The sequence below is a fragment of the Melospiza melodia genome, chromosome 3 (genome assembly GCF_035770615.1).
Source record: "Melospiza melodia melodia isolate bMelMel2 chromosome 3, bMelMel2.pri, whole genome shotgun sequence".
Taxonomy (NCBI): Eukaryota; Metazoa; Chordata; class Aves; order Passeriformes; family Passerellidae; genus Melospiza; species Melospiza melodia.
This window is the reverse complement of record NC_086196.1, coordinates 139306124-139323146: the sequence shown is the minus strand read 5'-3', so window position 1 is coordinate 139323146 and position 17023 is coordinate 139306124.

Below are 17023 nucleotides of genomic sequence, written 5' to 3'. Positions count from 1 at the left end.
AGGTCTCAGGGCCTTTGGCATGTGACTTTTCTCCTTCAGAGCCAGAGATTCTAGACAGGGGGGCTCTTCTGTTCAGTGGTACCCCCAATTATGATCATGAGGCAGATGAGGGAAAATTTGGACAGCCTTTCACACAGGTCTAGGATTGTTTTAGGAGATCAAAAGTCTCTGTTTGAGCACCATTTCCAACCTATAAATGATGCATAGTCCCCATCTGTCGTGAATTCAGAAACATTTATTAAAAGCATACAAAGGTTTATAATATTTTAACTATCAGGTTAGAATGAGTGAGTCTGGATAGCCAGTAATAAAAATACACAGAAGTCTGCTAACCGATAATATCCACGTTCAATTCCTTAGTAGTGACATCAGCTCTTTTTCCCGTATGACAAGCACTTGTATAAAAATTTCTTTGAAAAACTACCCTGCTTCTGCTACTTTTTCCATTTTAGAAAGCTGATTATATCCTTCCTGCCATGACTAATAAGTTCTTTGTTTTCTAGCTAAAAGCTCTTTGTTCTTTTGATACAACTTTTCTATTCTTAACTAGACTTCTGTTTAAATCCTTTCTTCTATTTTTTTAGTATAGTTTTAATATAATATATATCATAAAATAATAAATCAAGCCTTCTTAAACATAGAGTCAAGTCCTTGACTCTTCTCTCATCCTAAGACCCCTGTGAACATTGTCACAGCTGTTGCCTTCTGGATCAAGGCAGGCGACCTGGTTCTGAGGAACAGCTCGACGGCCCACTCTCCAGGGCCGTTCGGGCCAATGACACACGCAGACACCAATGTGGTGGACGATCAAAAGGCATTTATTACTTCTTCTCATGGGGTCTTATAGTCTTAGGGGTCTCTACGTCAAAAGGGGGTTTGTCCTTCTTACCTATGGTTAGTAGGGAATGGAAAAGTACTGGGTAAGGAGTGGAAAGTTACTGGCTTCAGTGGAGCAACATTCCTATGTTAATTTCTTATCTATGAGTAACAGAGGGTCTTATCTACGGGGAGCAGAGGGTGCTGCCTTTCCGTGACATCGCGACAACTTCCGCAGCGCCTCTCCCTGACTACCACATCTCCCCCCGCTTTTCACAAATGAATGAGGTAGTCATATACATAGGTACTGAAATGAGGTATGAGGTTGTAACTTGACAAGGGAAAGGGGTTTTGGGAAACCTGAGTACGCTTTTGCCAGACAAGTTTGGAAAATCTTGTGACTGGCAGTGTTCCCTGGTTGAATTCCCTGGTTGAATTCACAGCAACTGTCGTCGCCCTACAAACTGGATGTTGGTCCATTCCAGGCGGCTCTGAACGAACGAGACCAGCTTGTTCAGCAGGCATGGTCCGAAGGTGACTGTTAGAAACAGCATCACCAATGGACATATCAGGGCAGAAATCAGGGTGGTTAGCCAAGGTGATTGATTGAACCAGGACTCGTACCAGCCCTGTTGGGCTTCCCTGTCTTTCTGTCTCTGAGCCAGTCGGTTCCAGAGTTCTGCCATGGAGTCTCTCATGACTCCCATGTGGTCTGCATAGAAACCCTTTCAAGGCGGTACACAGGCCCCCTTGCTGCATGAACAGGAGGTCCAGGCCTCGCCTGTTCTGCAAGAACACTTCTGAGAGTGAGGAGACTGACTTCTCTAGAAAGGAAATGGATTTCTAGATCCTCTGCAGGTCCTTGTCAATCGTTGCCTGCAGCTGTGACGGTCCTTGGTGCTGGGTCGCTAGGGCTGAGACACCCGTGGCTGTTCCGGCTGCTCCCAGGCCGAGCAGCATTGCGATAGTTATACCTGTCATTATTTCTCTTTTGTGGATCCGGCTGGGTCCCTCAAGAAGATGGTACACTTCTTCCTCTGAGTGGTACAGGACCCTAGGAGCAATCAGAACTTGGACACAGAAGTCGTTAGAGTCATTGAATTTGGGAAGGAACACACAAGGACTCACTCCGGATCGCTGGCAAACCCACATCCTCGATGTGAATAGGACTACCCACTTATTGTTTTTCCTGTTAGGCTTGACAATTTTGGTGCAGACGTTGCCTTTCTGCCTAGCTAGGGTTGCATTGCCAAAGCATCTGCCTCGGCCTGTGACTTGACTCAGGGTGATTCCTTTGCAAGGGCCATCCCATCTGCACTGGTGAGGGGCGTCGGCTGTGGAATAACTGAAGGGAGTGCTTAAAGCGACTCCTTCATAAAAGGGGGGTTTGACATCGTAACAAAGCCAGCAGGATTCGGTTAGGTTAGGGTTGGATTCGTTCAGGGATACAAAGGTAGCTTCTAACATACGAAGGATTGGGTCTGAGTCTGACTCGGTTAAGCGGCTCATCTGAGAGGTTTCCGCTTGACCGGTCGGGACATTGCTGACCCCTGTGGGTAAGGTTTTGGGGTAGGTTACGTTTCTCCCTTTCGGCACGCTTTTAATCGCTTTGTTGGGTCCGACTGCTGGGGGAACTGACGGCTGGAGCCTGATAATTTGCACGTTCACCTTCTCTTTTGACCCTTAAAGGACTACTGTCCATGTTCTGCCTGTGGCCCAGCTAGGGTGATCTGGCTGCAAGACCGTTTGGAGGTGAAATTGGAACCATTGTCCGTTTTGATCTGCTTGGGGATACCAAGCCAAGCCATGGCTGTCAGCCAGTGCTGGATTGTGGCCTTGGAGTTAGTTTTGGGGTGTTGTGTGGCTATGATCGTTCCACTATAAGTGTCCACTGTCACTGCAAGCCATGCTCGGGGCTTCAGCAGTTCACACCAGGTGAAGTCCGACTGCCAGATATCTGAGGGCTTGAGACCTCTTGGGTTGACCCCGTAGGTCCAAAGGGGTGACTTCTGGCAATGAGGGCAGGTGGCTACCACATGTTTTGCGTCTGCTGTTGAGATTCCGCATCTCTTCACCAGTGCTTTGGCTCCGATGTGGAGTGATTTGTGCAGTTGACGAGCTCTTTGCAAGGTCCAAACGCCTTTTGCTGCGGCGTCCGCTTTGTCGTTGCCGATCTGGAAGTAACCTTTGGCTGGGTCATGGCTGTTGATGTGGATGACTGACACGGTGCCCTGTCACAAGGAAAGTGCTTCTTCCAGCATTAGGGCTGCTGCTGATGTTGACACTCCTGGTCCTGCCATGGCTAGGCAGAGCCTTGCCACGAATATAGAGTCCGTTACGATGTTGAGGTGTTCATCTTGGAAGAGTCCGCACTCCAAAACCACTGCTGCTGCCTCCAGCTGTTGCACTGACAGTGTGGGGTCACACGCTTTGACGCAGTGCCATTGCTCTCCTGCCTGCCACACTGCTGCTGCGGTTGAAGTCATGGAGGAAGCGTCTGTGAAGACCGTTGGTCCTGGCTGCGGTCTGTCCTTGACCTTCGGTGGCATGTCCATGTCGACTACGGTCAGCAGCTGAGTCCAGGGTGGTCTGGAGGAGTAGGAGATTTCTCCTCCGAAGCCAGAGAGAGCAAGGGCCAGGTACTCCGATATTGTGGCTGACTCCGAGGTCGGCTGCTTGCGAAACGGAAGGTGGATGCTTGTCGGCTTGGTCCCTAGGTGTTTCAAGGCGAGTTTCCTGCCTTTCATGATGAGGCTGGTGATGCATTTGATTCCTGGGGAGAATGCACGAGCGGGTCTTCCGAGGACCACCCATTGGATCGGTCAGGCCTTTTCAGCGAGTCCTTGGGCCAGTGCTCCCACTCCCCCCTTCTGTGTAAAGTGGACGTATAGGTCCAGTGGCATGGCTGGGTTCCACCTGGCAAGTGTGCCAGTGGACATCTGGTTTTCGATGAAGTCGAGGGAGCTCGTTGCTTGTGGTGTCAGCTCCTTGGGATCCCAGGGATTCTTTCCTTTCAGGAGGTCGTACAGAGGGTCCATGACCTCGGGAGGAATCAGGACAATGTTGCGAAGCCACTGCAGCGATCCCACCAGGCATTGCACGTCGTGGAGCGTCTCGACGTCTCAGTTGATCTTCATCTCGGGGGGTGTCACGTAGGAGCTTGTAATTCCTACTCCCAAGAAGGTCACGCAGGGTCCTCTCTTGATCTTTGCGCTCGTGATCTCGAAGCCGTTGGCCTGAAGGGTTTCTGTGATTGTAGTCACCAGGTGATCTACTTGGCTTGTTGATGGTGCTGCGACCAGGATGTCGTCCATGTACTGGATTATGGTCGCGGTGGGATTGGAGTGTCGGACTGGCATCAGTGCTTTGCCCATGGTGATCTGGCATATGGTCGGGCTGTCGACCAGGCCTTGGGGAAGCACTCTCCATTGGAAGCGAAGGTTGGGCCGCTCGCTGTTCCGAAACACCACGGAAAAGGCGAATCGTTCTCTGTCCTCAGGGTGCAGGGGTATCAAAAAGAAACAGTCCTTGATGTCCAGTACTGCGCACAACTGCCCTGCGGGGATGGCTGAGTTCGCGGGTAGCAGTGTCTGAACTGGACCCATGGGTCGGATCGTCCTGTTCACCTCTCTCAGGTCGTGGATGAGGCGATAGCCTTCTCCGGACCTTTTGGGGATCACGAATACAGGGGTGTTCCATGGGCTGGTGGAGGGTTCTATGTGACCCTTTTGCAGTTCGCGGTCGACCAGTTCCAGCAAGGCTGCCATTCGAGGCTCTGTCAGGGGCCACTGCTCAACCCATACAGGGTCTGATGATTTCCAAGTTAATTTGATTGGCAGCGGGGGGTGTACGGCAGTGGTCCTCATGATCGATTTGTAATCCAAAATCCGAGCATGGAAAGGATGTCCCGTTTCCCCGGGGCCGGGATGCTTGGAGTGAGGGTGCTGCCAGGGAAAGCTGTGCCGGCTGGGGACAGCTCGCTGAGTTGCTGCCCTTCCCCGGAAGCCTGGGCTAACGCGGTCGTCCTGCCATTCCTGCTTAAATACAGTCCGCCCCACCCCATCAAAAAGCATTTGCGTAATATCAAAAGTGAGCAGATTGTTATTGCTAGAAAGGTCGTTCTCAAGGGTGGGTACTACAGCTGAGTTGATCCCTATTTCTGAAATCGCTTTGGCTTCTTTTGGGTTAACTGGGGTATATGCCCTTTGTTGGTTCCCCCGCCCTCCGGCAACCCCCCACCCCGGGAAAGCGTGCATGGAGGCTGCCAGTGCCCGGTCCCCACAGGCTGCTTTTATTTTTCCCCAGTCGGTGAGTTTGTGTTGCGATTGTTTCCCGATATTGTTTAAAGCTTTATTCGGTTTTGCTCAAAACCACATTAATTCTGCTCTCTCGGTTTCCGAGTCCCAGCCGGGCTTGGTCGGCTCTTTCGAGCTCTCTGAGCCGCTGTTACTTGACTCTGAGCCGGAAGCTGACTGCTGGTACACTTCCGGCGCTCCGTGCCATTTTGTTCAGCTTCGACCTCACTCCTCCCTTTGGGGGTGGTGTCGTTCCCTCCCCCTGGGCTCCCCCCGCCTCCTGCCGGGGGAGGTCCTTACCCCATAAGGACCTAATTTGAATAGAGCGCTCTGGTTGGTTTTGCACTCTACCGCGGGGGCCACCATGTCTCCCTGCTCTCCCACGCATGCGTTGTTAAGCAGGCTGACTCCATTTCCACCCCCCGCCTCCTCCCTTCCGCCCTCGCCATGTGGTTCGGTGCCATTTTTAAACGCACATGGCGGGGGCGAGTTTTTACCGATCCTGGCGGGGTCCGACAATCCGGCCTCGTTCCGTGCCTCCTCCGCGAGTCCCTGCCAGAAGCATCGTGTGCGCTGCTCTGCCTCCTGCGCCGGACCGGTGACCGGCGGGGAAGAGACGGATAGAGAAACCGCGGCTTTTTCGGACGGTTCCGCGGGGGGGCTAGGACCCGGCGGGCTCCACGGGAAGGTCGGGGGGTCCCCTGGGGGTTCCGGGGGGTCTCCTGGGGGCTCTGGGGGGTCTGGGCTCAGGCTCGGGAAGGGGTGGAACGCGCCCGGCTCCCACGTATTCCCGCCTTCAATCCGATCGCTCTCAGAGGCAGTTTGTGTCGTGGCCCCCACCCCCGGCTTTGGTGTAGCTAATAAACGTGTACACGCGGCTTCCCACGTCTCCTGTTCTTCTAACGTCTTGCGTAGGGCCTCTTCTACTTTCCCCCACGCTTTGAGGTTTTTACCACTGCCTGCGGACTTAGAGTCCTCTGCTGAGGTGGCAGTGCACTTCTCCCGCGCTTCCAAATATAATATATTTACCGGACGTTCGATCGTCCCCAGCTCTAGGAGCGTTGCAATAGCAAGATTAGAGTTCCTGAGCTCACCTTTAATTCCCCATTGCTCATGAGCCTGACTTACGACCTTTGCTGTGGATTCCATTGTCCACGCTGGTCCGGGGGCGTCCCCCCACACTGTGGTCAGACCTGCTGCCACAGCCGCCGTCCTCTTTCCAGGAGAATCCCCGTTCCCTGGGCGCAAGTGTCTTTCCCGGGTTCCGGCACCAAAATGTTGCCGTCTGGATCAAGGCAGGCGACCTGGTTCTGAGGAACAGCTCGACAGCCCACTCTCCAGGGCCGTTCGGGCCAATGACACACGCAGACACCAATGTGGTGGACGATCAAAAGGCATTTATTACTTCTTCTCATGGGGTCTTATAGTCTTAGGAGTCTCTACGTCAAAAGGGGGTTTGTCCTTCTTACCTATGGTTAGTAGGGAATGGAAAAGTACTGGGTAAGGAGTGGAAAGTTACTGGCTTCAGTGGGGCAACATTCCTATGTTAATTTCTTATCTATGAGTAACAGAGGGTCTTTTCTACGGGGAGCAGAGTGTCCTGCCTTTCCGTAACATCGCGACAACTTCCTCAGCGCCTCTCCCTGACTACCACACACAGCAAAGCAGGAACAGGGCCTGGCTGCAGCTTTCTTGGCAGGGGACACCCCACACCTGACAGTAACAGAGTGTCGGGGCTTGGCAGAGGACATTCAACACCCAACCAGAGCAGGGGGCCTGCTTTGTTTTTTCCTGGGCATGTGGACACACAAATCCTGCTCCATAGCGTCAAAACAAGCACTGCAGTTTGGATATTGAGACCTCCAGCCTGCCAGGGCCAGCCACTGCTGAGCAAGGCTGACAAGTCACAAGTGCTGGATAGACACAGCTGGCATTTGTCCGGCCTCAGGGGAAGCCTCAGCAGCTGCCAGGCAGGGCTGGGACACATCACCTACAGAGCATGGGTTTGGTCCCTCTCTTCCCAGTTTAGATGAGCCTGTCTCCAGAGGGATATTTCCTCCAGCCACAGAATTCCCTGCTGCAGGAGTGTCACAGGCACAGAACCCCAGGATCACTGAGGTTGGAAAAGACCTCCCAGACCCTCAAATCCAACCTATGACTGATCTATATCTTTTCACCAGCCCAGAGCACAAAGTGCCATGTCCAGGCATTCCTTGGACACCTCTGGATATGAGATTCCACCATGTCCCTGGGCAGCCCCTGCCAAGGCCTGAGTACCCTTTCCATGCAGAAATTCCTCCTGATGTCCACCCTGAGCCTGCCCTGGCCCTGCCTGAGGCCATTTCCCCTTGTCCTGTCCCTGTTCCCTGGCAGCAGAGCCCGATTCCCCCCTGGCTGTCCCCTCCTGTCAGGAACTTGCGCAGAGCCACAAGGTCCCCCTGAGCCTCCTTTTCTCCAGGCTGAGCCCCTTCCCAGCTCCCTCAGCCTCTCCTGGGGCTCCATTTCCTTCCCAGCTCCGTTCCCTTCCCTGGACATGCTCCAGCCCTTCCAGATCTCTCCTGTCAGGCGGGGCCCAGAGCTGCCCCCAGCACTGGAGGTACCCCAGCAGTGCCAGCACAGGGGACGGGCACTGCCCTGGCCCTGCTGCCACTCTAGAGCTGGCACAGGCCAGGGGCCAGTGGCCTCTGGCACACCTGGGCTCGGGCCCAGCTACTGACACCAGCAGACCCAGGAAATCTCCAGCACCATGAAACCATGACCCCCTCTCGGACAGCGCTGCACCTTGTGCTGCACGGCTTCCTCAGGCTCAGGAGTTCCTCAGTGTCCCTTCAGGAGCAGCCAGAGAACCGTTCCCTCTCTGTCCCTGCCAGCCTGGCACAGCAGGAGAACACTCCTGCCTCACCCCAGCCAGCAGGAACGTGCACACTTCAAACTGAAACCATCTGCACTCCTGACTCCATGGCAGCAGTGACCCAGCCAGGGCTGGAGAGGGATGGGGATCATCCTGCATGAAGCTCCTCTGCTCCTTCTCTGTCAGCTCCAGGTACACCAGCTCCTCTGCAAGGACAAGCTCCTTCTCTTTTGGGGACACGCTGCCTCCTGCACACTCCCTCAAATCCAGTGTCTCTACTCCAAATCAATGGTGTGTGGCCCAAGAGCCACTGCCAGGCACAGCTCGGAGGCTGAGGCACAGCCAGGGACTGGCACAGGGTGCCCAGAGCAGTTGTGGCTGCCCCTGGATCCCTGGAAATGTTCAGATCAGGTTGGACTGGGCTTGAAGCAACCTGAGATAGTGTAATGTGTCCCTGCCTATGGCTGGGGATGGCACTGGATGAGCTTTAAGGTCCCTTCCAGCCCAAAGTAACCCAGCTTTGGATGTTGCAAAGGGCAGAGCACATCAAGCCTCAATCCCTAAATCAAGGCTGGAATACATGACCCAGTACCGAGATTTGTGCTGGATCAGCCACTTTCCCAAGGCTAAAATAGCCAGGAACATGATCTGGTTTGGCACGAGGAGACAGGAAGAATGTGGGTCCCATGGATATGACTGTATTGAGAAGACACGGGGCAGGAGAACGGTGGTCCTGAGGTCCATGGGGGCAGTTCCTGGGCTGGCTCTGCTCCCGGGAAACACACAGACCCCTTTGCAGTCCTTTCATTTGGGGGTACAGCCCCAGAGTTCACTGTGTGTATGGGCAGGTCACCATGGCCTCCGTAGACCCCAGCCTAGGAGGAGGAGAAGCTCCCAGGCACACTCTTACCCCTCTAGCAAGGTCGGTGTTCCATGTCGCACACTCTCTCACCTTCACTCCACTGGTCCTTCCTGCACCCACCACCCTTCCAATCCCAGGTCTTATTGCAAGCCTCCTGCCACAAAATCCTGGTTCTCTCTGCAGTGCCCCCTACCCACAAACCTCAGGTCTCACTGTAGCCGTCTTCCCAAACCCTGTGTTTCCCTGATACCACCCCCAATCTGGGGTGTCACTGCAGAGTTTTCCATACCCTGAAACCCTGATGTCTCACTGGCGGTTCACCCCAAAACCCTGGCTTCCTTGCAACCCCCTACCATGGTTTGACAGTGGCCAAAAACCAGAGACACATGATGAAAACTACTGACTCGTTCTTCTGCTGTAGTTGAGCAGAGGAGGGGGATATGTGGCCAGTAAACCAGCTGAGAAGAAGCTTACCACATTCCCCTGGAGGGACAAGCCTTAAGCAAGAACCTCCCTAGTCATGGCGAGGAAACAAAGCTTTCCCCAGAATGCATTGTTGCTGTATTTTCATTCTATGTATCCCACTGGCCCTTCCCCTTTGTTCCACTCCTGTGCCCTCATCTCATCCATTCTCATGTTCTGTCCCTGCCCCCCCTTGCCATCCCTATATAAATCCCTGCTCTCTCTGCCTGGAGAGTTCTTTGTGTCTGGATGCCTTCGCAGTAGGAGCTCCATAAAGACTCTCCGTGGAACCCCATATAAAGACTCCATCCCTTCCTTCTGCATTGCTCATGGCTGAAATCACCCAAGAGCTAAAATCACTCAGTGAGAGCGAGACGTGCCTATGCACTCAGGACATCTTTTTAAAGATGCTTTTCTGGGAAGGTCGTGGCACTCTACCATCTCCACCCAATGTGACAGGGAAAGAAAAAACTGAAGAGCTCAAAAAGTGAGATAAGGATTATGAGAAAACACTAAAGGCAAAACTGGCTTAAACTTAACAGTACAATAAAAATTTATTAACTGAATTAAAGTAGGACAAGGAGCATGAAAATAAACCTTTAGAACACCTTTTTTCCTCCCTTCCAGCCCCTCCTTCATTCTCACTGACAGTGCAGAGAGACAAATCAGGGAGTCTTTAGTCTAAAAATTTTCTTCAGTTTTCTTAGGGAAAGAAATTTCTTTTTTCTGCTGGGGCTTGGAGTCCTTCCTAGGAGAGAGAGTTCTCTGGGAACTTTTCACTCATGTTTTTAATTTTCACGAGTAGCAGTCCTGCCCAACCTGTTGCAATATAAGTCCCTCCCACAGGCAGTCTTCCCACAACAGTTTTTTCATGGGTCATTAGTTTTCATAGGTCATTATAGTCTTTTAAGGATGAGCTGTTCTAGTTTGGAAGCAAGGGCCTTTTTTGTCTATCCCTGGAAGCAAGGGTCTTCTCTCTCTGAGTTTCCCACTAGATTACAGTTTTCAGCATCCACTTGCTCCAGAGGGAGCACCTTTCCTCATGGGCTGCAAGCAAATCTCTGCATCCCTCCATGCACTTCATGAAGTACAGGGAAAACCAGTTTGTGGTTTTATAGTCCTCACCACGGCTCACAGAAGAATCTTAGCTCGGGCATTTGGAGTGCCACCTCACTCTCCTTCCTTTTCAATGACCTTAATTTCATCACATTGCTTTCTTCATGTGTCTTCACCTTTTCCTTTTCTGTGGCTCCAGAGAAAATTGTTGTCTGTAGGTTTGTGTGTTCTCAGATTCAATTAATTTAAAAGATCTCATAGGGCTTTGCGGCACTGAATGGCTGATCTTGCCTGCACTTTGTACTGGGGAATTACTCATCATGCCCCTTGCTGTTGGTCTCATGGTCCCTGCTGCAGCCATTTGGGTGGTGCCAGCTGCCATGGCGCAGCCTCCATACAGTGCCTCTCTACATGCAGGGCACTGAAAAGGAGAAGCTGCTGCCACTGTCCCTGCCCTTCTGTCCACAGCACAGCTGGTCAAAAGTGGTCAGGAGGCACAGTTCACTGCAGACCTTTCTGATACAGCCTCGGCTGCATGGGCCCTCCTGGCACGGACCCCAGGTGCATGGTCCCGGCTGCATGGCCACTCATGGTGCTGGGACAGCCCCTGGGGGCTGCACTGAGATGGTCCCCTGGCAGCCACGACTGGATGGGCCCTGGCAGCTGCGTCAGGATGAGCCCTGGTGACTACCTTGCCAACTGTCATAAGAGAAGAAAGACGGTGTGTACCTTTCCTTGTAATTTTTAAATATGTCAGCACAGAGGCATTGCGAACTTCTCTAATTGGCTAGCCATATGTCTGTCTATCATGAGAGCCTTCAGGGACTGGCTCTGCTGGACATAGTCCCTCCCATTTTCCACAAGATTTTCCCACAGCTGTGTTTATGGGCCTTGTTAGCTTGTGGGGTATTGTTTTAAAGATGAGTTGTTCCAAGGTAACAGTTCTCATTATCTATCTCTAAAATGATCTTCATCTCTAGGAACAGAGATCTTCTCCTCCTGGAGGCACAGGATTACTCTTGGGTCCTTCTCTGTTCAAATTTCTCGAAGGATCACAGCTACCTTAACTTCTTCTTACTTTGGCACGGAGGCCTTTGCTTGATATCAATTGAACCCTTCATCTCCCCATGCTTTCATGTGTTACAGGGAAACAGAGTCTTTTCTCCATGGCTTTACAAGGGGATTTCAGCCCCAAGATCAAGGCATCTCCTCATCCCTCCCATCTGGGACTTAACATCTTCTTCACTGACCTTGATGTCTTCATGTTGCTCCTTTACATGCCTGCATTCTGTTTCTTTCCCTCACTTGAGGGAGGATTGAAGCACTGAAAGGGTTAACATCTCCCACAGGGCCTGCAGATGGTCACCTGACTCTGGCCAGTAGCTTGGGGCAAGAGCTGCAGCTGGGGCTATGTCAGGATTGGCTGCATGGCTGGTCTTTGGTTTTTGCTCTGTTCTATTCCAGCTGCAGGGCCACTCTGCGTGGGCTGCAGGGCTGCCTCTGGTCTCAGCCACATGATCTCATGAGGTGGCCACTCTGGGGAGGGGACCTGACAGAAAGATATTAACAGCCACGGCCCAGCCCTGTCTCCACCAGAGCCCCCACAGCTTTCCCGCTACCTGCCTGGCAGCTGCTGGGGCCTGGCCAAGCCAGGACGGAGCCTGGTGGGCTCACCGGAAAGCGGCCTAGGTCTGTGGCAGAACCTGCCCGATTTGGCCCAGCTAAAACAGAAGCCAGACCAGGACTTGCTCCTGTTCCCAGGCCAGAAGGAAAAGAGGAATTTCCTGGGTTTCTTTAGTCTTTAACATGTGCTTTTCACAGAGGCATGTAGAGCTTTCTAGTGGCTAAAATCTTTGCATCACTTGCGCAAATGTTTCCCTTGCAAAACCAGGACACAAGGCCACGTGAAGGTAAACTGTCCACACTAGTCTGTACCACAGGGTGCAGCATGCTGAATTGCTGCTAGCATAGTCCAGGGTAAGGAAGTAAAATGAACCTTTGCACAGATGTTTAATTCAGCCATGCAGTGAGATCATCAGGTCCCCGACAAACACACATTCAGGGTCCAGCTTTCTCTCCCCAGGGGCCTGGCGGCTGACCCTGGTCTTGGGGCAGTAAAAAGAAAACAGACAATCAGGGAATCGGGAAAGTGTGTCTCAGGGACATAGGAACAGAGACAGGACCAGGGGAAGGAGCCAATGGGGTCTAACAGCTTTTTGAGAGCTTTCTAAGAGCTTTTTTCTCTCTTCTTTTTGAGAGAAGCTTCTTGTGTCTCCCCAGACCAGGGAATGCCTCTCCAGGATCTCCACAATTCCCTGTTTTTTTATATTTTTAAGAAAGGTTCTCTGAAGAATCAACAGAATCAACACAGAATGACAAAAACAATGAAAAGCACCCATAACACAAATTTTCAAAATGCACACAATTTTAAATTCCCAATGTCCCAACAGGTTTCCTGGAGTATCTTAGAGATGGCCAGAGGAATGCCGCATTTCTTTAGCACATTTTATCAGGAAACCAAGTCAGGAGAAGTTCATTGTCTTGACTTCTCTGGAGTCAGGAGAAGTGGTAGAGAGCCAGCTCCAGCAGGGAGTTTTTTTGGCTATAATTGTCACTGTCCGAAGTCACGGAAGTGGTAGTGTGTCTGCTGAAAACTCCAACTAGAAATCATTAACTTTGAGAGAAAGATGGTTATTTTAGGGAAACTTTCTTTTTTTTTCCTCCCAATAACCTTCCCTCTGATATTACTAAGGAACTTAGGGGGAAGGGATTAGTAGAGGGAGGAAAGGGGGAAAAGGTGGTGGGAATTTGTGGGAACATAAAAAAGGGGTAATAGGAAAATGGAAAGGCAAAGGAGAAAGTGAGAGGGGGGCAGGGAGGCCACAGGAATTGGGGAAGGATATGAGAAGTACTGGGACTTATCAGACTGGAAGGTTCTTTCATTATGGAGGTGGACTCTTGGATGGAGGATGGCTCATTGGTATTCTGTGCTCTTTCAGCTTTCAGGCTGTTGCTGGGCCTTGGTTGATGGCTTGGTGTTTTATTTCTTTGCTAGGAAATAAAAACTTGGTGTATTATTTCCTTGCTAGGAGTGTGGAGGACTTCCATGATGTGGGTAATATTCCGCAGGTTTGCAGTTTGGCGCATGTTTACTACCTTGTACTAGAAATCCACCAGGTCCTGTCACATCGGCTGTTTGGGAGCCTTTTCTTCCTTGTATTATATTAAATTCCACAATTTCTCCATCTCCTAGACTGTGGAGGTATTTCCTGGGGTGCAGTCTTGTCCCGTGGCTATTGGAGCTGATGGGTCTGCTAGCCGCTCCCGGAGTGACAGGCGGAGAATACAAATCCCGCCACTCCCAGGTCCTCTGCAAGAGCCTCGAGTAGTGGCTCCATCTGCTGTGTATTGATGCAGGCAAGAGCAGGACTGCGAAGTACTGAGGGGAAGGAAGGAAGGAAGGAAGGAAGGAAGGAAGGAAGGAAGGAAGGAAGGAAGGAAGGAAGGAAGGAAGGAAGGAAGGAAGGAAGGAAGGAAGGAAGGAAGGAAGGAAGGAAGGAAGGAAGGAAGGAAGGAAGGAAGGAAGGAAGGAAGGAAGGAAGGAAGGAAGGAAGGAAGGAAGGAAGGAAGGAAGGAAGGAAGGAAGGAAGGAAGGAAGGAAGGAAGGAAGGAAGGAAGGAAGGAAGGAAGGAAGGAAGGAAGGAAGGAAGGAAGGAAGGAAGGAAGGAAGGAAGGAAGGAAGGAAGGAAGGAAGGAAGGAAGGAAGGAAGGAAGGAAGGAAGGAAGGAAGGAAGGAAGGAAGGAAGGAAGGAAGGAAGGAAGGAAGGAAGGAAGGAAGGAAGGAAGGAAGGAAGGAAGGAAGGAAGGAAGGAAGGAAGGAAGGAAGGAAGGAAGGAAGGAAGGAAGGAAGGAAGGAAGGAAGGAAGGAAGGAAGGAAGGAAGGAAGGAAGGAAGGAAGGAAGGAAGGAAGGAAGGAAGGAAGGAAGGAAGGAAGGAAGGAAGGAAGGAAGGAAGGAAGGAAGGAAGGAAGGAAGGAAGGAGTGGACATGAGTGTGGATACCAAGGCGCTTTATTGGCCCAGGCGGGGCCAGTAACGGTGTCTGGGAAAAACCGTTAGGGATCATTTATAAAGGGGAAGGGTGTAATGGAAGGAGACACAAGGGACCAATGAATGAAGCCCAGGGGGAGAGCAAGGGACACACTGAATCAATAGGAAGGGCCCAGGGGAGGGAAAAGGCTCAGGGGACAAATCATATATTAGGTAGGGGAAGACTGACACAGAAATTTCTCGAAATGAAAGGGGGACAGTTACAATGACTGACAGGTAATTGGCTGGAGGAACAAACCATTAAGAGGGAGAACATGGGGGGAACCGAGGGTCAAACAAAATTCTTAACTTCTAAAAAATAACCTGCTTTACAACAAAACCCATATAAACAGACAATGTTGCAGTCAACAGCCCTTGATTCTCCAAACAAAGATTTGTCCTTCACCTTTCTTTCTTAGCTCCTTTTAACAAGTGTGCTCCAGACCCCGAAAACATATGTCACGCTCAGGGACTTGTTGAAGTGTGATGCTTCACAGATGGTTCAGGAGGGCTGGATGTGCTTTAAGCAGAAAAACTTCAAGGCACAGGAGCTGCCCATCAAAAGATGAGCCAGAGGGGGAGGAGACCAGCCTGGCTAAACATGGAGCTTGGAACTCAGGGAAGTCTTTTGGAAGAAGGGGCGGGGAGCTTGGGGAGAGTGCAAGGATCTCGTTAGGTCATGCAGAGAGAAAATTGAAAAGTGAAAGCTCAGTTGAGAGTACTGCTGAGAAAGGTAATGTGAAAAGTGCATATTATATGATTGGCTTTATGCAGGTATTATGTTGTATTAATTAGTGTTACTGTATTAACCTTTTTTAAGTAGTGTGGTAAGTATCGTTTTAGGTTATAACATAATGTTAAAACAGAAATTATACATAGTAAGATATTTTTTTGAACTAGTTATGAGATAATAAGGAAATTCTTTGCACAGAGATAACAACAAAACACCTAAATCCCCAAGAAAAGAATTATTGCCTCCTTATCGGAAAAGACAAACTTTCTTACACCTCCTCATTTTTGAGGTGCCAATAGGATTAATGAGAAGTTGGCAATAACCAGAGAACACCCTTTGTTTGAAAACAATTTATGCATCATGTATGAGATATATGAATTTGCAAGAGATTATTGCTTTTAAGGGTTAATCCTTTGTTAACATGTGTGCTTTTGGGGCTTAATTGCCCAGGAAGCATCCAGATGTCCATATTTGCTTTTTATTGTCCTTTATTGTCCTAACTCTGATTGTCCAAATTCTTATTGCTCTAATTTTTATTGCTATTTTTGTAACCATTTAATTTCTATTAAACTTTTAAAACTTTAAAACAAGTGATTAGCTTTTTTCACAGTAACAAAGAGCATTTTTATAAATATATCAACAACTAAATGAGAGCCAAGGAAAATTTCCATCCTTTTTTAGGGTGGAGGGGATCATTGTCACCAAAGAAGAGGAAAAGGGTGAGGTACTTAATGCCTTTTTTTCCTCAGTCTTTAATATTAAGACCAACAATCCTGGGGGCAAATGGGTCTCTGAGCAGGCAGCCATGGATGGGGAGCAGAACAGATCCCCTGTAATCCAGGAGGAGGCAATTGGTGACCTGCTGAGACACTTAAAAGTCTACAGGGCTGGATCAAATTCATCCCAGGGAGCTGAGGGAGCTGATGGAAGAGCTCCCCAAGCCATGCTCCATCATTTATTATCCATCCTGGCTCACTAGTGAGGTCCCAGAAAACTGGAGGTGTGGCAGTGCAACACCCATCAACAAGAGGGCTGAAAGAAGGATCCAGGGAAGTACAGACTTGTCAGCCTGATGTTGGTGCCCAGAAAAGCCATGGAACAGATCAGCTTGAGTGAAATCTGCATATACAGGATCACAGAATTGCGGAATTATTTAGGCTGGAAAAGACCTCTGAGACCAAGTCCAACCCGTGACTGATGCACACCTTGTCACCAGCCCAGAGCACTGAATGCCATATCTGGTCCTTCCTAGGACACCTCCACGGATGGACACTCACTCCAGCCCTCCTTGAGCAACCCTTTCCAAGGCCTGACCACCCTTTCCAGGAAGAATTTCCTCCTGATGTCCAACCTTCTTGTAAATCACTTATGCAGAAGTCAGGACCAATGGAAAGTTATGTAATAGTGGTGGAATGCTGAGAGCTCTGGAACAAGTCAAACCACCCCAACCCATTTGGTTCAGGAACACCTTTGGCAGCTTTACATAACCTGGACAAAAAACACCATCTATGGAAAATCACCAAGGAACCCCAAGGACCCCCCAAGAAGACACCAAGGCAAAATAAAAACCCCCAAACATATAAGGAAGATCCTGGAATCTCCTCTAACCACCTATGTAATGAGTATGGATATTTCAGGTTAATAAGCACCTGTAAGCCCTTGAGCCAGGCAGGCACTTTAGGTGGGGTTATGCCCCTGCAATTAGTGCTGCAATAAAGTGATGCTGCTTCTTAATGCACACTGGGGTTTTGAGGGCTTCTTTTGGTGACAGTTTCTGGTGAATCAGATGGGACAGTGCTTCTGACACTCCGTGGTCTCACAGGACTGAAAGGACTGCAGCACTTACCGAATACTTTTTTGG